This window comes from Lolium perenne, chromosome 2, assembly GCF_019359855.2.
Source record: "Lolium perenne isolate Kyuss_39 chromosome 2, Kyuss_2.0, whole genome shotgun sequence".
Taxonomy (NCBI): domain Eukaryota; kingdom Viridiplantae; phylum Streptophyta; class Magnoliopsida; order Poales; family Poaceae; genus Lolium; species Lolium perenne.
This window is the reverse complement of record NC_067245.2, coordinates 238,754,505-238,773,227: the sequence shown is the minus strand read 5'-3', so window position 1 is coordinate 238,773,227 and position 18,723 is coordinate 238,754,505. Positions and strand designations below refer to the sequence as shown.

At 41.7% G+C, this 18,723-nt stretch overlaps 1 long non-coding RNA gene across 1 annotated transcript; it reads left to right on the top strand.

Annotated features, from left to right (window-relative positions):
* The first annotated feature begins 6,140 nt into the window (after positions 1–6,140).
* On the top strand, positions 6,141–8,500 carry LOC127330530 (uncharacterized). The gene is made up of 3 exons (XR_007869310.2): positions 6,141–6,369; positions 7,451–7,530; positions 8,390–8,500. It is a non-coding gene; the product is annotated as an uncharacterized lncRNA (long non-coding RNA).
* Positions 8,501–18,723: the final 10,223 nt, after the last annotated feature.

Genomic DNA, 18,723 nt, shown 5'->3' with positions numbered 1-18,723 from the left:
TTTGCAAAAAGAGCTGGCAATGGGATTCCCAGTCCCAAATTAATTAACAAAAATAGACACTCCTCCATGGTATGTGATTGTTGGACGGCACCCGAAGGATTCGGTTAGCCATGGCTTGTGTAAGCAAAGGTTGGGAGGAGTGTCATCATAATAAAACTAAAATAAAAAGGCACTCCTTCATGGTATGAGATTGTTGGCAGGCACCCGAGGATTCGGTTAGCCATGGTTTGTGAAAGAAAGGTTGGAAGGAGTGCCATCCAAAAATAAAATAAAATGGGAGCCGCTCTTTGAAGGTTTGTCTGGCAAGGGGGTTAGAGTACCCGCTACCATTCGTTGACAACAACATACACCTCTCAAAACTTTATTTTTATGCTCTCTTTATGTTTTCAAAATAAAAGCTCTAGCACAAATATAGCAATCGATGCTTTCCTCTTTGAAGGACCATTCTTTTACTTTTATGTTGAGTAGTTCACCTATTTCTCTCCACCTCAAGAAGCAAACACTTGTGTGACCTTTGCATTGATTCTTACATATTTGCATATTGCATTTGTTATATTGCTTTGCATTGACAATTATCCATGAGATATACATGTTACAAGTTGAAAGCAACCGCTGAAACTTAATCTTCCATTGTGTTGCTTCAATGTCTCTACTATGAATTTATTGCTTTATGAGTAACTCTTATGCAAGACTTATTGATGCTTGTCTTGAAAGTACTATTCATGAAAATTTTTTGCTATATGATTCAATTTTTTACTCATTGCATTTACGTTGTTTCTAATCGCTGCATTCATCTCATATGCTTTACAATAGTATGATTAAGATTATGTTGGTAGCATGTCACCTCAGAAATTATCTTTTATCGTTTACCTACTCGAGGACGAGTAGGAACTAAGCTTGGGGATGCTGATACGTCTCCAACGTATCTATAATTTCTGATGTTCCATGCTTGTTTTATGACAATACCGACATGTTTTGTTCACATTTTATGTCATATTTATGCGTTTTCCGGAACTAACCTATTGACGAGATGCCGAAAGGCTAGTTGCTGTTTTCTGCTGTTTTTGGTTTCAGAAATCCTAGTAAGGAAATATTTTCGGAATCGGACGAAATCAACACCGAAAGTCTTAGAATTCCCGGAAGCTTCCGGAACACCGAAGGAGAGTCGGAGGCGGGCAGCAGGGGGCCCACACCATAAGGCGGCGCGGGTGGCCCCCTGGCCGCGCCAGCCTATGGTGTGGGGGCCCCAGCCGCCTCCTTGCGCCGCCTCTCCGCCTATATATTCGTCCCTGACCTAAAAACATCGACCAGTTCGACGGAAACAGAGAAAACCATCCAGAGCCGCCGCCATCGCGAAAGTCCAATTCGGGGGACAGAAGTCGCTGTTCCGGCACCCTGCCGGGACGGGGAATTGCCCCCGGAGCCATCTCCACCGCCGTCTTCACCGCCATCGCTGCCTCCATGATGAGGAGGGAGTAATCCACCCCCGAGGCTGAGGGCTCCGCTGTAGCTATGTGGTTCATCTCTCTCCCATGTACCTCAATACAATAATCTCATGAGCTGCTTTACATGATTGAGATTCATATGAGTTTTGTATCACTACTATTCTATGTGCTACTCTAGTGATGTTATTAAAGTAGTTCTATTCCTCCTGCACGGTGTAATGGTGACAGTGTGTGCATCCGTGTTAGTACTTGGCGTAGGCTATGATTGTAATCTCTTGTAGATTATGAAGTTAACTATTGCTATGATGGTATTGATATGATCTATGCCTCCTTTCTTAGCATGAAGGTGACAGTGTGCATGCTATGTTAGTACTTGGTTTAGTCGTGTTGATCTATCTTACACTCTAAGGTTATTTAAATATGAACATTGAATATTGTGGAGCTTGTTAACTCCGGCATTGAGGGTTCGTGTAATCCTACGCAATTCGTGGTGTTCATCATCCAACAAGGGGGTGTAGAGTAGTCCTATTATGTGATCGTTGTTGAGAGTGTCCACTAGTGAAAGCAGGATCCCTGGGCCTTGCTTCCAAGCATCGAATCTTTGTTTGTTTACTGTGTTGTTGCATGTTTACTCACTGCCATATTTTATTCAGATTGCTATTACCACTCACACTCATCCATATTACTTGTATCTCACTATCTCTTCGCCGAACTAGTGCACCTATTGTATTAGGTGTGTTGGGGACACAAGAGACTTCTTGCTTTGTGGTTGCAGGATTGCTTGAGAGGGATATCTTTGACCTCTTCCTCCCTGAGTTCGATAAACCTTGGGTGATCCACTTAAGGGAAACTTGCTGCTGTTCTACAAACCTCTGCTCTTGGAGGCCCAACACTATCTACAAGAATAGAAGCTCCCGTAGACATCAATGCCCAAGGCATCCCCTTCTTCATCGACAAAATTATCAGGTTCCTCCCCTGAAACTATATTTTTATTCGGCCACATCCTATGTACTTTACTTGGAGCGTCTGTTTGTTTTTGTTTTTGTTTTGTTTGAATAAATGCTTGTGTGGGAGAGAGACACGCTCCGCTGGTTCATATGAACACATGTGTTCTTAGCTTTTAATTTTCATGGCGAAGGTTGAAACTCCTTCGTTAAATTGTTATATGGTTGGAAACAAAAAATGCTACATGTAGTAATTGGTAAAATGTCTTGGATAATGTGATACTTGGCAATTGTTGTGCTCATGTTTAAGCTCTTGCATCATATACTTTGCACCTATTAATGAAGAAATACATAGAGCTTGCTAAAATTTGGTTTGCATAATTGGTCTCTCTACGGTCTAGATAATTTCTAGTATTGAGTTTGAACAACAAGGAAGACGGTGTAGAGTCTTATAATGTTTACAATATGTCTTTTATGTGAGTTTTGCTGCACCGGTTCATCCTTGTGTTTGTTTCAAATAACCTTGCTAGCCTAAGCCTTGTATCGAGAGGGAATACTTCTCATGCATCCAAATCCTTGAGCCAACTACTATGCCATTTGTGTCCACCATACCTACCTACTACATGGTATTTTCTGCCATTCCAAGTAAATACTTCGTGTGCTACCTTTAAACAATTCAAAATTCTTCTTAATTTGTGTCAATGTTTTATAGCTCATGAGGAAGTATGTGGTGTTTTATCATTCGATCTTGTCATTTACTTTTGACAGACTTTCACAATGGACTAGTGGCTACATCCGCTTATCCAATAATTTTGCAAAAAGAGCTGGCAATGTGGTTCCCAGCCCTGATTAATCAAACTTCATTAATAATTCTCTTCACATGTTTTGCTCTGATTCATCAGTAAGCAACTTAATTTTGCAAATAGACACTCCTTCATGGTATGTGAATGTTGGAAGGCACCCGAGGATTCGGTTAGCCGTGGCTTGTGTAAGCAAAAGGTTGGGAGGAGTGTCATCAATAATGAAACTAAAATACATGTGTAAACAAAAGAGAAGAGGGATGATCTACCTTGCTGGTAGAGATAACGTCCTTCATGGGAGCCGCTCTTGAAAGTCTGGTTGATAAGGTAGTTAGAGTACCCATTACCATTCGTTGACAACAACAAACACCTCTCAAAATTTTACTTTTATGCTCTCTATATGATTTCAAAACTTGAAAAGCTCTAGCACATGATTTATCCCTGCTTCCCTCTGCGAAGGGTCTTTCTTTTACTTTTATTGTTGAGTCAGTTCACCTATCTCTCTCCACCTCAAGAAGCAAACACTTGTGTGAACTGTGCATTGATTCCTACATACTTGCATATTGCACTTGTTATATTACTTTGCATTGACAACTATCCATGAGATATACATGTTACAAGTTGAAAGCAACCGCTGAAACTTTATCTTCCTTTGTGTTGCTTCAATACCTTTACTTTGATTTATTGCTTTATGAGTTAACTCTTATGCAAGACTTATTGATGCTTGTCTTTAAGTACTATTCATGAAAAGTCTTTGCTTTATGATTCAATTGTTTACTCATGTCATTTACCATTGTTTCAAATCGCTGCATTCATTACATGTGCTTACAATAGTATTGATCAAGATTATGTTGGTAGCATTGTCACTGAGAAATTATCTTTGTTATCGTTTACCTACTCGGGACGAGTAGGAACTAAGCTTGGGGATGCTTGATACGTCTCAAACGTATCTATAATTTCTTATGTTCCATGCTACTTTTATGATGATACTCACATGTTTTATACACATTATATGTCATTATTATGCATTTTCCGGCACTAACCTATTAACGAGATGCCGCAGTGCCAGTTCCTGTTTTCTGCTGTTTTTGGTTTCAGAAATCCTAGTAAGGAAATATTCTCGGAATTGGACGAAATCAACGCCCAGATCCCTATTTTTCCCGGAAGCTTCCAGAGCACCGAAGGAGGGACAGAGGGGGGCCAGGGGGGCCCCACCCCACAAGGCGGCGCGGCCACCAAGGGGGGGCGCGCCCCCCTACTGTGTGGGCCCCCCGTGACTCCACCGACCTTGCCCTTCCGCCTACTTAAAGCCTCCGTCGCGAAAACCCTATCACGATCGACGAAACCCGCAAAAACCTTCCAGAGCCGCTGCCATCGCGAAGCCAAGATCTGGGGGACAGGAGTCTCTGTTCCGGCGCGCCGCTGGGACGGGGAAGTGCCCCCGGAAGGCTCCTCCATCGACACCACCGCCATCTTCATCAACGCTGCTGTCTCCCATGAGGAGGGAGTAGTTCTCCATCGAGGCTCGGGGCTGTACCGGTAGCTATGTGGTTAATCTCTCTCCTATGTACTTCAATACAATGATCTCATGAGCTGCCTTACATGATTGAGATTCATATGAGTTTTGTATCACTATTCATCTATGTGCTACTCTAGTGAAGTTATTAAAGTACTCTATTCCTCCTCCATGATGTAATGGTGACAGTGTGTGCATCATGTAGTACTTGGCGTAGTTTATGATTATGATCTCTTGTAGATTATGAAGTTAACTATTACTATGATGGTATTAATGTGATCTATTCCTCCTCTCATAGTATGAAGGTGACAGTGTGCATGCTATGTTAGTACTTGGTATAGTTGTGTTGATCTATCATGCACTCTAAGGTTATTTAAACATGAATATCGAATGTTGTGGAGCTTGTTAACTCCGGCATTGAGGTGCTCTTGTAGCCCTACACAAATAGCGGTGTTCATCATCCAACAAGAGAGTGTAGAGTGGTTTTATTATGTGATCAATGTTGAGAGTGTCCACTAGTGAAAGTACGATCCCTAGGCCTTGTTTCCAATACTGCTATCGCTGCTTGTTTACTGTTCTGCTGCATCTTTACTTACTACACGCCAGCAAGCACTTTTCTGGCACTGTTACTACTGCTCATACATATTCATACCACTTGTATTTCACTATCTCTTCGCCGAACTAGTGCACCTATTAGGTGTGTTGGGGACACAAGAGACTTCTTGCTTTGTGGTTGCAGGGTTGCATGAGAGGGATATCTTTGACCTCTTCCTCCCTGAGTTCGATAAACCTTGGGTGATCCACTTAAGGGAAACTTGCTGCTGTTCTACAAACCTCTGCTCTTGGAGGCCCAACACTGTCTACAAGAATAGAAGCTCCCGTAGAGATCACGCCCACCAAAATAACCTGGGGTAGTTTCGTGATATTCAAAGTTCCTAACCCTAGGTGTCTCACCGGGCACCAGCACTACCCTATCCATAGCCTCCCCCGCCGCCACCATGTTTGCCATCTAACGCCGCCACCCCAAGCCTGGTCCTCCCGTGGATCCTCCGCGAGCCAAATCCTCCGCCAGCCCACTCCCTCCCTTCTCCACCAGCCCTCCGCCGATGGAGACGCGGGAAACCCCGAGCGGCGGCTGCCCTGGAGAGGCCGTGGTGAGCACTTCCGGCACCGACCGTCCGTGAGTGCCGGCGGCCATCCGTGTTTCTCCTCGATTGGGCCAGTGCCACGACGACGAGACGGCGCGGCCGGCGATGGAGTAGTTCGCCGGCTTCCACTCCTCTACTATTTCGGCACCTCCCCCTTGTGTGCCGTCTCCAACCGGTGGCGTCGTGGCCCTACTTCGTTGAGATGCACATCGTTGTGGTCCTATTTCGACTGGAACAATCCAGCCACTCGTGTAGTCGTTTTGAGACCAAGTTCCTCGACGCCGGCGCCACTTTCTCCGAAAGCCACTAGATGCGTGCGTCGACCTGATTCCCGATTGCCTCTTTGTCCTCTATCCTCAACGACCATCCTACTATGTCCTCTATATCCTCTCATCTCCTTTGCGTTTTATTCTTGCAGATCTTGATCGGGTGAGACTGATGGGAATCATTCTCAAGTGGTGGCGCTGGAGCAACCTCTCTCCGCCGCCAGCAGATCATCTCCAACATGGAGCGCAGGTCTGGTTCCATCTTTCAACCTTTTATTGTCAGATTGTTTTTATGTGCAATTTCATAACTATCAGGGTGTTCCGCGTAATATTTGGTGGTAATATATTGACTTATGTCTCCTGTAATATTGTTCAAGTTTTCAACTAGAGCATAACAAGCATACCATGTTCATGCACTAGTCGTATGGGAGAGTCCAACAATTCAGTATGTTTAGAAAAAAGAGGTAGGGGAGTGTCTGACAACTCATGTCAAAAGGAGGATCAAATGCCTGCAGCTCTTTCTTTTTTAAGAATACCACCGTGTACATTGCAGTTTTCAATAAACATAGTCTTAAATAGAACTCAAGCATATACAGTACGTTGTACATAGTCTGAAATAGACCATACCTCAAGCATATTCAGTACCCAAACTACTGTTTCAGATGATGTAGAGCACGAGAGATAGATCCAGCATTAAGCTCATACTATTACTTACCATATTAATCTTTGGTTCTCTAGACCAAGGTGAAACGATCTCATATAACTAGCATCTTTTGTGTCTGAAACCGGGAGGCCACACTCACTGTCTATTTTATTTTCCTAAATTTCGTTGAGCCATACGCGCATGTAATAGTAAATACTTATTGGTAAAGTCTGGCAAGTAATGCAATATTGAGATGACTGCATGTCCTGTGTAAATTTATATACGGTGGTATCTATCATGTGCTGATTAAGATAGGTTGTTTTAGCTTGTTAATGTGTGCTCAATGATCATATGAGTTTGCTTTACTGCATTTTGTATGCGAATACATTAGAAAGAAATTGTATGGCTCATGCATCGCATGGATAATCTATCACACCATAAATCTTGTGCCATATCCATTTCACACTTGCGACCTGCCATTGTATCTTCATACTAATGCATCTTCTGAATCTAGTCGTGATTGAGAAGAGACAGTTTCAACAAGATGATGTTGATACCAACACCTGAGATGTAGAATGTTTTTGTCCTGACTATAGGATTGTCTCTAGCCTGCTTGCTCTGTATATTATTTCTTCAGTGATCATCAGTCACTGCGAATGGAAAGCTGACATGTTACTATTTTTTCTAGAGAATGCAATAGGCTGACCTGCTAGCGCTACTCATGGACCAGATCTTTAAATAAAGCTCGATCCACCGCATTGACAAGAAGTAAGTTATATGCTCCACGCCTTCTCGAACATATATGGGCCTGATGGTTTATGCCCTGATGCTTGATGGATGTGTATGTGCTGCCTATGAATATCCGTTTACTGTAAATATGCTCTACATGTTGATCATTCTACTTGGCATTTGATGTCATTAAATTGGACATGTGATCTATATATAGATGCAGTAAAACAAGGAATTTTTGGCATTTTAAAATATATTTTGCGTGCCTGCTGTAAAGATAGTCAGATCACATAAAAGATGTATTTCCTAGTCTAGTGCTTCAATATTATTGACTGCAATATTTTGCAGTGAGGTTCTACTGATTTCATTTTAGGTTTATAAAACAGACTATGCAATTAGCTAATTGAATCGTCGATGTCTGTCCCTTGTTGGGATTTTACTAGATTTGTAGCTTGAAATCTCATCTTACTTTGAGCTTCACTTCATTTCTTTCTTTCCCGATACCTTTCATTTGTTAATAAATCTGCCACGCCTCTATATAACTTTGGCATGTAATCTGTAGTGTTTAATTCATTTCCAGTAATTGTCCATGGTTTCAGCTTCAGGGCAAAGCTTAGTTCATTTAGTTTGTTACCGCCACATCAAATCTATTTCAGTATTTGGTGAAAGCGCCTACTAGGCTACTACTTTCTTGATTATGAAAGTGTTATCTTTATTTAAAATTTTTCCAGAGTGGATGGCATGGTTACCTCTATTTTCGTCAATACCTCTTTTCGAGAAACCGATTTCTGTAACCATCTTTAGAGATGCTGAACGTTTGCTGCAGCATCAATTCTATTAAGTGTTGCCTTAAAAAATATGATATTTGTGATGTTTTACACTTTGAGCTGATTTGCAGGTTCCTCGTTAGGGTGTGCTCAGGCCTCTTTTACAGAAGCTCCAGTCATATGATATTTGAAGAAGCCAGCAAAAAGTAGCTTATATATATTGTAATAATAGGCATACATATGTAGGATAACGTTGCATAGAAAACAAAAAATTTCCTACCGCGAACACGCAATCCAAGCCAAGATGCAATCTAGAAGACGGTAGCAACGAGGGGTTTATCGAGTCTCACCCTTGAAGAGATTCCAAAGCCTACAAGAGTAGGCTCTTGTTGCTGCGGTAGACGTTCACTTGCCGCTTGCAAAAGCGCGTAGAAGATCTTGATCACGATCGCTTCCGGCGCCACGAACGGGCAGCACCTCCGTACTCGGTCACACGTTCGGTTGTTGATGAAGACGACGTCCACCTCCCCGTTCCAGCGGGCAGCGGAAGTAGTAGCTCCTCTTGAATCCGACAGCACGACGGCGTGGTGTCGGTGGTGGTGGAGAAATCCGGCGGAGCTTCGCTTAAGCGTGCGGGATGTGGTGGAGGAGAGAGACCGCTAGGGTTTGGGGAGAGAGGGGGGTTGGGCGCCGGCCCTCTAAGGGGTGCGGCCAAGGCTGAGGCTTGAAGTCTTGGGGTGGCCGGCCCCCTCCCCTTGGCCCCTCATTATATAGGTGGATTCCCAAGAGTTGGTCTCCAAGTCTTCGAATAAGACCCGAACCAAAAACCTCCCATAAAAAGGGGAAACCTAGCCCAACTAGGACTCCCACCAAAGGTGGGATTTCCACCTCCCATATGGGGGTGTGGCCGGCCCCCTAAGGGGGAGTCCACTTGGGACTCCTCCCCCACTAGGGTTGGCCGGCCATGGGGGTGGAGTCCCATGTGGACTCCACCTTCCTTGGTGGTTTCTTCCGGACTTTTCTAGAACCTTCTAGAACCTTCCATAGAACCTTCCGCGACATTTTATTTCACATAAAATGACATCCTATATATGAATCTTATTCTCCGGACCATTCCGGAACTCCTCGTGATGTCCGGGATCTCATCCGGGACTCCGAACAAATATTCGAACTCCATTCCATATTCAAGTTCTACCATTTCAACATCCAACTTTAAGTGTGTCACCCTACGGTTCGTGAACTATGCGGACATGATTGAGTACTCACTCCGACCAATAACCAATAGCGGGATCTGAAGATCCATAATGGCTCCCACATATTCAACGATGACTTTAGTGATCGAATGAACCATTTACATACAATACCAATTCCCTTTGTCACGCGATATTTTACTTGTCCGAGGTTTGATCTTCGGTATCACTCTATACCTTGTTCAACCTCGTCTCCTGACAAGTACTCTTTACTCGTACCGTGGTATGTGGTCTCTTATGAACTCATTCATATGCTTGCAAGACATTAGACGACATTCCACCGAGAGGGCCCAGAGTATATCTATCCGTCATCGGGATGGACAAATCCCACTGTTGATCCATGTGCCTCAACTCATACTTTCCGGATACTTAATCCCACCTTTATAGCCACCCATTTACGCAGTGGTGTTTGGTGTAATCAAAGTACCTTTCCGGTACAAGTGATTTACATGATCTCATGGTCATAAGGACTAGGTAACTATGTATCGAAAGCTTATAGCAAATAACTTAATGACGAGATCTTATGCTACGCTTAATTGGGTGTATCCATTACATCATTCATACAATGACATAACCTTGTTATTAATAACATCCAATGTTCATGATTATGAAACTAATCATCCATTAATCAACAAGCTAGTTAAGAGGCATACTAGGGACTTCTTTGTTTGTCTACATATCACACATGTACTAATGTTTCGGTTAATACAATTATAGCATGATATATAAACATTTATTATAAACATAAAGATATAATAATAACCACTTTATTATTGCCTCTAGGGCATATCTCCTTCAGTCTCCCACTTGCACTAGAGTCAATAATCTAGTTTACATTTGTAAAGATATAACACCTTGGCCTTATGGTGCTTTATCATGTATTGCTCACGGGAGAGGTTTTTAGTCAACGGATCTGACACGCTCAGAAACGTATGTATTTTGTAATTCATTTGCGTCTCAACGCATCACTCATTTCCAAATGAGTTGGCATTAAATATGTTTGATCTTATGGTGGAACCTTAATTCCGCGGTCTGAAATAAGTCACTAATATTGTCACATACAATATAGCTTCAAAGTTTCGACACTATCGGAACTACACCAAGTTCTCAAAGAACTTCTTGACTCAACATCCTCAGTCATTTGTCAAAACAAATGACATACTCTCTTTCGTTTTGTAGAATCCATCACAATATTTAGAACTCTTCTAAATCTAACATAGACAACTTCTAGTTCATTGTGCTACCTTTAAAACAACACTTAGTCTAATTTGAGATTGAAATTCTATTTTGATATGTGACAAAATAAATATCGGTGTAACACCTTACAGCGATTTGTTTGCCATTTCTTCATACAAAAATATATATGTATATCCTTAGTTCTTCTAAAGTACTCAAGGATATTCTTCATTGTCATCCTATGATCATCTTATGAATCATTCCGGTATATGCTCATAACATTTTAGAGCACAAGATATCTGATTTTGTACATTTTATTTGTGATCTAAAATCACTCATGTATTTTTACTCATCGAGTGTCAGATACACTCAAGTCTTGTTAAACCTTCACATGACAAGAACATTTTCTTAATATTTCTATATTGAACTATTTCAATATCCATTCTATGTACTTTGACTTAAACTTATTATGTGTTTCAATCTATCTTCATAGATCTTGACACTAAATATGTTTTAGTCCATATCCTTTCATTGAAGTTAATTTTCAATGAAACCTTTTAATCAAGTATGTAATTACATTATTTATAACCAACTATATGTCTTCTACATAAGTATTATAAATATGTCTCAGCGCTCCCACTTAATTTCTTGCAAATGCAAGCCTCTTCATCGTCTCGATGAAATCAAAAACTCTTTGACTATTTCATCCAAGAAGATTCAAACTCCGCGATACTTACTTCATCCAATTGAAGTTCGTATACCTATCTAGTATTTCACGGACCAGCAAAACTCTTGGTTTGTATCTAGTATACACCTTTAATATACACTTCTGTTAAGTAGTGTATTTTGCCATCCTACTAACATATCTCATAAAAGAAATATGTAGTGATTACTAGAATAATCCACATAGACTATAAGCATTGCTACGGAAGATCTAATCTTATCGTAGTCAACTCTTTGAACTTTGTCATAAACAACTTTTCAATAAGTTGAGCTTCTTCAAGGATATTTCATCCAAGTCCATCAATTTCATAGATCCATTTACTTTCAAAAAGTATTCATCTATCTTGGATTTTATGGCGTATAGCCATTTTAACGAAGTCAGGGCCCATCATAACTTGTTTGTTTGTAGTTGGTTTATCATTGTTCAAAATCAATCCTTTGTCCACAAATCATTTATTTGATCACAAAGTAAACCATACCTACAAGGTTCAATATGTACTTCGATCTCCATGGCTAAAACACTTTGTAGTCATGAGAGCCATGATCGTCGTGGCCGCTTCCGAAACCAATTTCGATGCTGCGCTACTCTGATCATTATGCTTAGGTTCATAAACCTTATCAAATTTTATTGTCCTCCCACTCAAATACTTCACTCGAAACAATTTCTCGGAAATAAGAAACATTGACAAACACTTTTGTCTTTGTCTCGTGGGAAGAATTCCCAATTAAATCTCTGGGATAACCAACAAAGACATTCATCCGATTTTGGTTGACTATTAGGGTTTATACCCATGCCATAACTTGTATGGTGTCATTTCAACGGATCATGATGATGCTCTATTCAGTGTAAAAGCGGTAGTCACTAAAGCATAATCCACAAAAATATAATGGCATCAATATTTTATCTCATCATTGATCCAACAAAATTTGGATATATCTCTTGGATACTTCATCATCACTATGATACTCCAAGAAACGTAAGTTGTAGAACAATTTCATAACTCTCTTAGATGTTCGCTAAAACTCGTAATTCAAATATTTCCACCATGATCCAATCATAGATATTTGATTTCTATTACGATGATTTCCACTTCATACTGAAATTTATTTGAATCCATTCAAATGTTTCAAACTTCTTCCTTATTGAATATATCCACATATATATACTCAATTCATTGTTGAAAGTTTTCATGAAGTAGAAGAATCTCCCGCACACAACTATGCCCAGGTGAACCACATACATCATCATGTATTTTTCCACTAAGTTAGTTGTCCGTTCTACTTTTGGCCTATGAACGGTATTTTAATCATTCTCTTTAGAAAAGATTTGCAAGCGCCAAATGATTCAAAAATCAAATGACTCCAAAAATCCATTTGCATGGAGTTCCTTCATGCGTTCCTTTCTAGCATGACCTAAATGGCGGTTCCACAAATAAGTGGAATTCAAATCATTTGCCTTATGGCATTTTAGCGTCAGTGTTATGTATGTGTGTTTCACCATTAAGATTTATAATAATTTATCCATCGTATATGGAGTAATGTCATAATTTGAACAACTCATTGTTTTCATTTGACCAGAGCAAAATAACAATTATTAAGTTCTTTATTATAAATTCTAAGGGCTAGATAGAATGCTAACGACGAACATAATAACACTTTATTTTGTTCCAGGCGAACATTCTTATCATATTCCTTGTCAGTCACTTAGGCCATTGTATTCTTGTATTGCGTTGTTTTGTATGACACTTCATACCAACCAATATAGTACTAATACCCAAGAATTTCATAGTGTGACTTAACTAGAAATACAACCATAACATGTATATCATTTATATACACCTGAGCTAGACTTTCTAGTCTTTTCTTTTTCTTTTTGCCAAAATATCTTTTGCAGTTTCTCTTTTAGCTTTCCTCATTATTCAAAGAAACATATCAACTTCAATAACTTCTCGGTTTGTTGGTCAAATACCAATAACCTTGAGGTTCTTACTTTGAAGTTGATCATCATATGACAAGTGTTCCAGATTTCACTATTAGTAACTTTGTAATATGATGAACAATTTCACTCATAATTTTATCCATCATATCATGACGACTTTCCGAGACCATGTCTGTACATGCTAGGCTCGTAAAGTTTTAACCTTGGTATTTGCATGTGCAAATCTAGCTTGCACCCGTTGTATGCACTCTTAGAATCTATCACACCCGATCATCACGTGATGCTTCGAAACGACGAGTCTTAATAACGGTGCATATTAAGGATGGTCACTTCATGGATATGCGAATATTGTTAGTGCCCCAATAGTTGGAGGATTGTGACGCCTGGCGTCTTCAACCTTCATACATTCCCATAAAACTTATGAGTTTATGTAGTCTCACCAAATTATATTCTATTATCTTGTAATAAGGTCTTAGATATCACATATATCTCATACCTTGATTATTTCTGAAAACTAAATTTTCAGCTCCTTACTTTTCAAACAAATTTGAACTTCAAGTTTGACGGAGACAAGATAACTTTAGGTACTAATTGAAAACATAGCTCTTTGAATCAACAATGTGAGGTTTACTAAAAGTTTGCAATAGGACTTAATCAATTCTTGATTCTTTAACAATACGGTACCAATCCGTAAAGTTTCCTGTCAGATTTTAACAGTATTTCTATCTCAATAACAAGACTAGCGCATGGTAGAAAACGGATGCCAATACTACAAAATTAATTCAAAATACTACTCAGACTATGTTTATGATAATTAGTTCATGTTTTAATCTAATTACTAATGAACTCCCACTTAATACAACATCCCTCATAGTTGTTAAGTGGTACACGATCCAAATCCACTACACCAAAACCGATCATCACGTGAGATGATGTAGCTTCAATGGTGAACATCAACATGTTGATCATATCATCCATATGACTCGTGTTCAACCTTTCGGTTTCCGTTGTCCCGAGGCCACGTCTGTACATGCTAGGCTCGTCAAGCAAACCCAAGTATTCCGCGTGTGCAACATGGCTTACACCCGTTGTATGTGAATCGTTGAATCTATCACATCCGATCATCACGAGATGCTTTGAAACGACGAACTGTTACAACGGTGCATACGAGGGGAGAACACTTTATTATCTTGATATTAATGTGAGGGATCATCTTATAATGCTACCGTCGCGATCTAAGCAAAATAAGATGCATAAAGGATTAACATCACATGCAGTTCATATGTGATATGATATGGCCCTTTTGTCTTTGCGCCTTTGATCTTCATCTTCAAAGCACGGACATGATCTCCATCATCAACGGGCATGATCTCCATCATTGTCGGCGTAGCGTCAAGGTTCATGGCGCCGTCTTCATGGTTGTTCACCTCATGTAGCAACTATTACAACTACTTTGAAATACTACTCAACATGAAAATAAAAGACAACCATAAGGCTCCTGCCGGTTGCCACAATACAATATTGATCATCTCATACATATTCATCATCATATCATGGCCATATCACATCACCAAACCCTGCAAAAACAAGTTAGACGTCTCTAATTTGGTTTGCATATTTTACGTGGTTTAGGGTTTTCGTGTAAGATCTAATCTACCTACGGACATGAACCACAACGGTGATACTAGTGTTGTCAATAGAAGAGTAAGTTGAATCTTCACTATAGTAGGAGAGACAGACACCCGCAAAGCCTCTTATGCAATACAATTTGCATGTCGAACGAGGAACAAGTCTCATGAACGCGGTCATGTAAAGTTAGTCCGAGCCGCTTCATCCCACTATGCCACAAAGATGCAAAGTACTCAAACTAAAGACAACAAGAGCATCAACGCCCACAAAACCATTGTGTTCTACTCGTGCAACCATCTATGCATAGACACGGCTCTGATACCACTGTAGGATAACGTTGCATAGAAAACAAAAAATTTCCTACCGCGAACACGCAATCCAAGCCAAGATGCAATCTAGAAGACGGTAGCAACGAGGGGTTTATCGAGTCTCACCCTTGAAGAGATTCCAAAGCCTACAAGAGTAGGCTCTTGTTGTTGCGGTAGACGTTCACTTGCCGCTTGCAAAAGCGTGTAGAAGATCTTGATCACGATCGCTTCCGGCGCCACGAACGGGCAGCACCTCCGTACTCGGTCACACGTTCGGTTGTTGATGAAGACGACGTCCACCTCCCCGTTCCAGCGGGCAGCGGAAGTAGTAGCTCCTCTTGAATCCGACAGCACGACGGCGTGGTGTCGGTGGTGGTGGAGAAATCCGGCGGAGCTTCGCTTAAGCGTGCGGGATGTGGTGGAGGAGAGAGACCGCTAGGGTTTGGGGAGAGAGGGGGGTTGGGCGCCGGCCCTCTAAGGGGTGCGGCCAAGGCTGAGGCTTGAAGTCTTGGGGTGGCCGGCCCCCTCCCCTTGGCCCCTCATTATATAGGTGGATTCCCAAGAGTTGGTCTCCAAGTCTTCGAATAAGACCCGAACCAAAAACCTCCCATAAAAAGGGGAAACCTAGCCCAACTAGGACTCCCACCAAAGGTGGGATTTCCACCTCCCATATGGGGGTGTGGCCGGCCCCCTAAGGGGGAGTCCACTTGGGACTCCTCCCCCACTAGGGTTGGCCGGCCATGGGGGTGGAGTCCCATGTGGACTCTGAAGGAGATATGCCCTAGAGGCAATAATAAAGTGGTTATTATTTATATCTTTATGTTTATAATAAATGTTTATATATCATGCTATAATTGTATTAACCGAAACATTAGTACATGTGTGATATGTAGACAAACAAAGAAGTCCCTAGTATGCCTCTTAACTAGCTTGTTGATTAATGGATGATTAGTTTCATAATCATGAACATTGGATGTTATTAATAACAAGGTTATGTCATTGTATGAACGATGTAATGGACACACCCAATTAAGCGTAGCATAAGATCTCGTCATTAAGTTATTTGCTATAAGCTTTCGATACATAGTTGCCTAGTCCTTATGACCATGAGATCATGTAAATCACTTATACCGGAAAGGTACTTTGATTACACCAAACGCCACTGCGTAAATGGGTGGTTATAAAGGTGGGATTAAGTATCCGGAAAGTATGAGTTGAAGCATATGGATCAACAGTGGGATTTGTCCATCCCGATGACGGATAGATATACTCTGGGCCCTCTCGGTGGAATGTCGTCTATGTCTTGCAAGCATATGAATAAGTTCATAAGAGACCACATACCACGGTACGAGTAAAGAGTACTTGTCAGGAGACGAGGTTGAACAAGGTATAGAGTGATACCGAAGATCAAACCTCGGACAAGTAAAATATCGCGAGACAAAGGGAATTGGTATCGTATGTGAATGGTTCATTCGATCACTAAAGTCATCGTTGAATATGTGGGAGCCATTATGGATCTCCAGATCCCGCTATTGGTTATTGGTCGGAGTGAGTACTCAACCATGTCCGCATAGTTCACGAACCGTAGGGTGACACACTTAAAGTTGGATGTTGAAATGGTAGTACTTGAATATGGAATGGAGTTCGAATATTTGTTCGGAGTCCCGGATGAGATCCCGGACATCACGAGGAGTTCCGGAATGGTCCGGAGAATAAGATTCATATATAGGACGTCATTTTATGTGAATTAAAATGTCGCGGAAGGTTCTATGGAAGGTTCTAGAAGGTTCTAGAAAAGTCCGGAAGAAACCACCAAGGAAGGTGGAGTCCACATGGGACTCCACCTCCATGGCCGGCCAGCCCTAGGTGGGGAGGAGTCCCAAGTGGACTCCCCCTTAGGGGGCCGGCCACCCCCCACATGGGAGGTGGAAATCCCACCTTTTGGTGGGAGTCCTAGTTGGGCTAGGTTTCCCCTTTTCATGGAAGGTTTTGGTTCGGGTCTTATTCGAAGACTTGGACACCAACACTTGGGGATCCACCTATATAATGAGGGGCCAAGGGAGGGGGCCGGCCACCCCCAAGACCACAAGCTGGCCGCCCCCCTTGAGTGGCCGGCTACCCCCTCCCAAACCCTAGCCGCCCCCCTCTCCTCCATAACTCCCGCGTAGCTTTAGCGAAGCTCCGCCGGACTTCTCCACCACCACCGACATCACGCCGTCGTGCTGTCGGATTCAAGAGGAGCTACTACTTCCGCTGCCCGCTGGAACGGGGAGGTGGACATCGTCTTCATCAACAACCGAACGTGTGACCGAGTACGGAGGTGCTGCCCGTTCGTGGCGCCGGAACCGATCGTGATCAAGATCTTCTACGCGCTTTTGCAAGCGGCAAGTGATCGTCTACCGCAGCAACAAGAGCCTCATCTTGTAGGCTTTGGAATCTCTTCAAGGGTGAGACTCGATACCCCCTCGTTGCTACCGTCTTCTAGATTGCATCTTGGCTTGGATTGCGTGTTCGCGGTAGGAAAATTTTTGTTTTCTATGCAACGTTATCCTACGGTGGTATCAGAGCCGTGTCTATGCATAGATGGTTGCACGAGTAGAACACAATGGTTTGTGGGCGTTGATGCTTATGTTGTCTTTAGTTTGAGTACTTTGCATCTTTGTGGCATAGTGGGATGAAGCGGCTCGGACTAACTTTACATGACCGCGTTCATGAGACTTGTTCCTCGTTCGACATGCAACTTGTATTGCATAAGAGGCTTTGCGGGTGTCTGTCTCTCCTACTATAGTGAAGATTCAATTTACTCTTCTATTGACAACACTAGTATCACCGTTGTGGTTCATGTTCGTAGGTAGATTAGATCTCTCTGAAACCCTAAACCACGTAAAATATGCAAACCAAATTATATTCGTCTAAATTGTTTTTGGATGGTTTGGTGATGTGATATGGCCATAATGTGATGATGAATATGTATGAGATGATCATTATTGTATTGTGGCAACCGGCAGGAGCCTTATGGTTGTCTTTAAATTTCATGTTGAGTAGTATTTCAAAGTAGTTGTAATAGTTGCTACATGAGGTGAACAACCATGAAGACGGCGCCATGAACTTTGACGCTACGCCGACGATGATGGAGATCATGCCCGTTGATGATGGAGATCATGTCCGTGCTTTGAAGATGAAGATCGAAGGCACAAAGACTAAAGGGCCATATCATATCACATATGAATTGCATGTGATGTTAATCCTTTATGCATCTTATTTTGCTTAGATCGCGACGGTAGCATTATAAGATGATCCCTCACATTAATATCAAGATAATAAAGTGTTCTCCCCTCGTATGCACCGTTGTACGCCTGTCGTTTCGAAGCATCTCGTGATGATCGGATGTGATAGACTCAACGTTCACATACAACGGGTGTAAGCAATGTTGCACACGC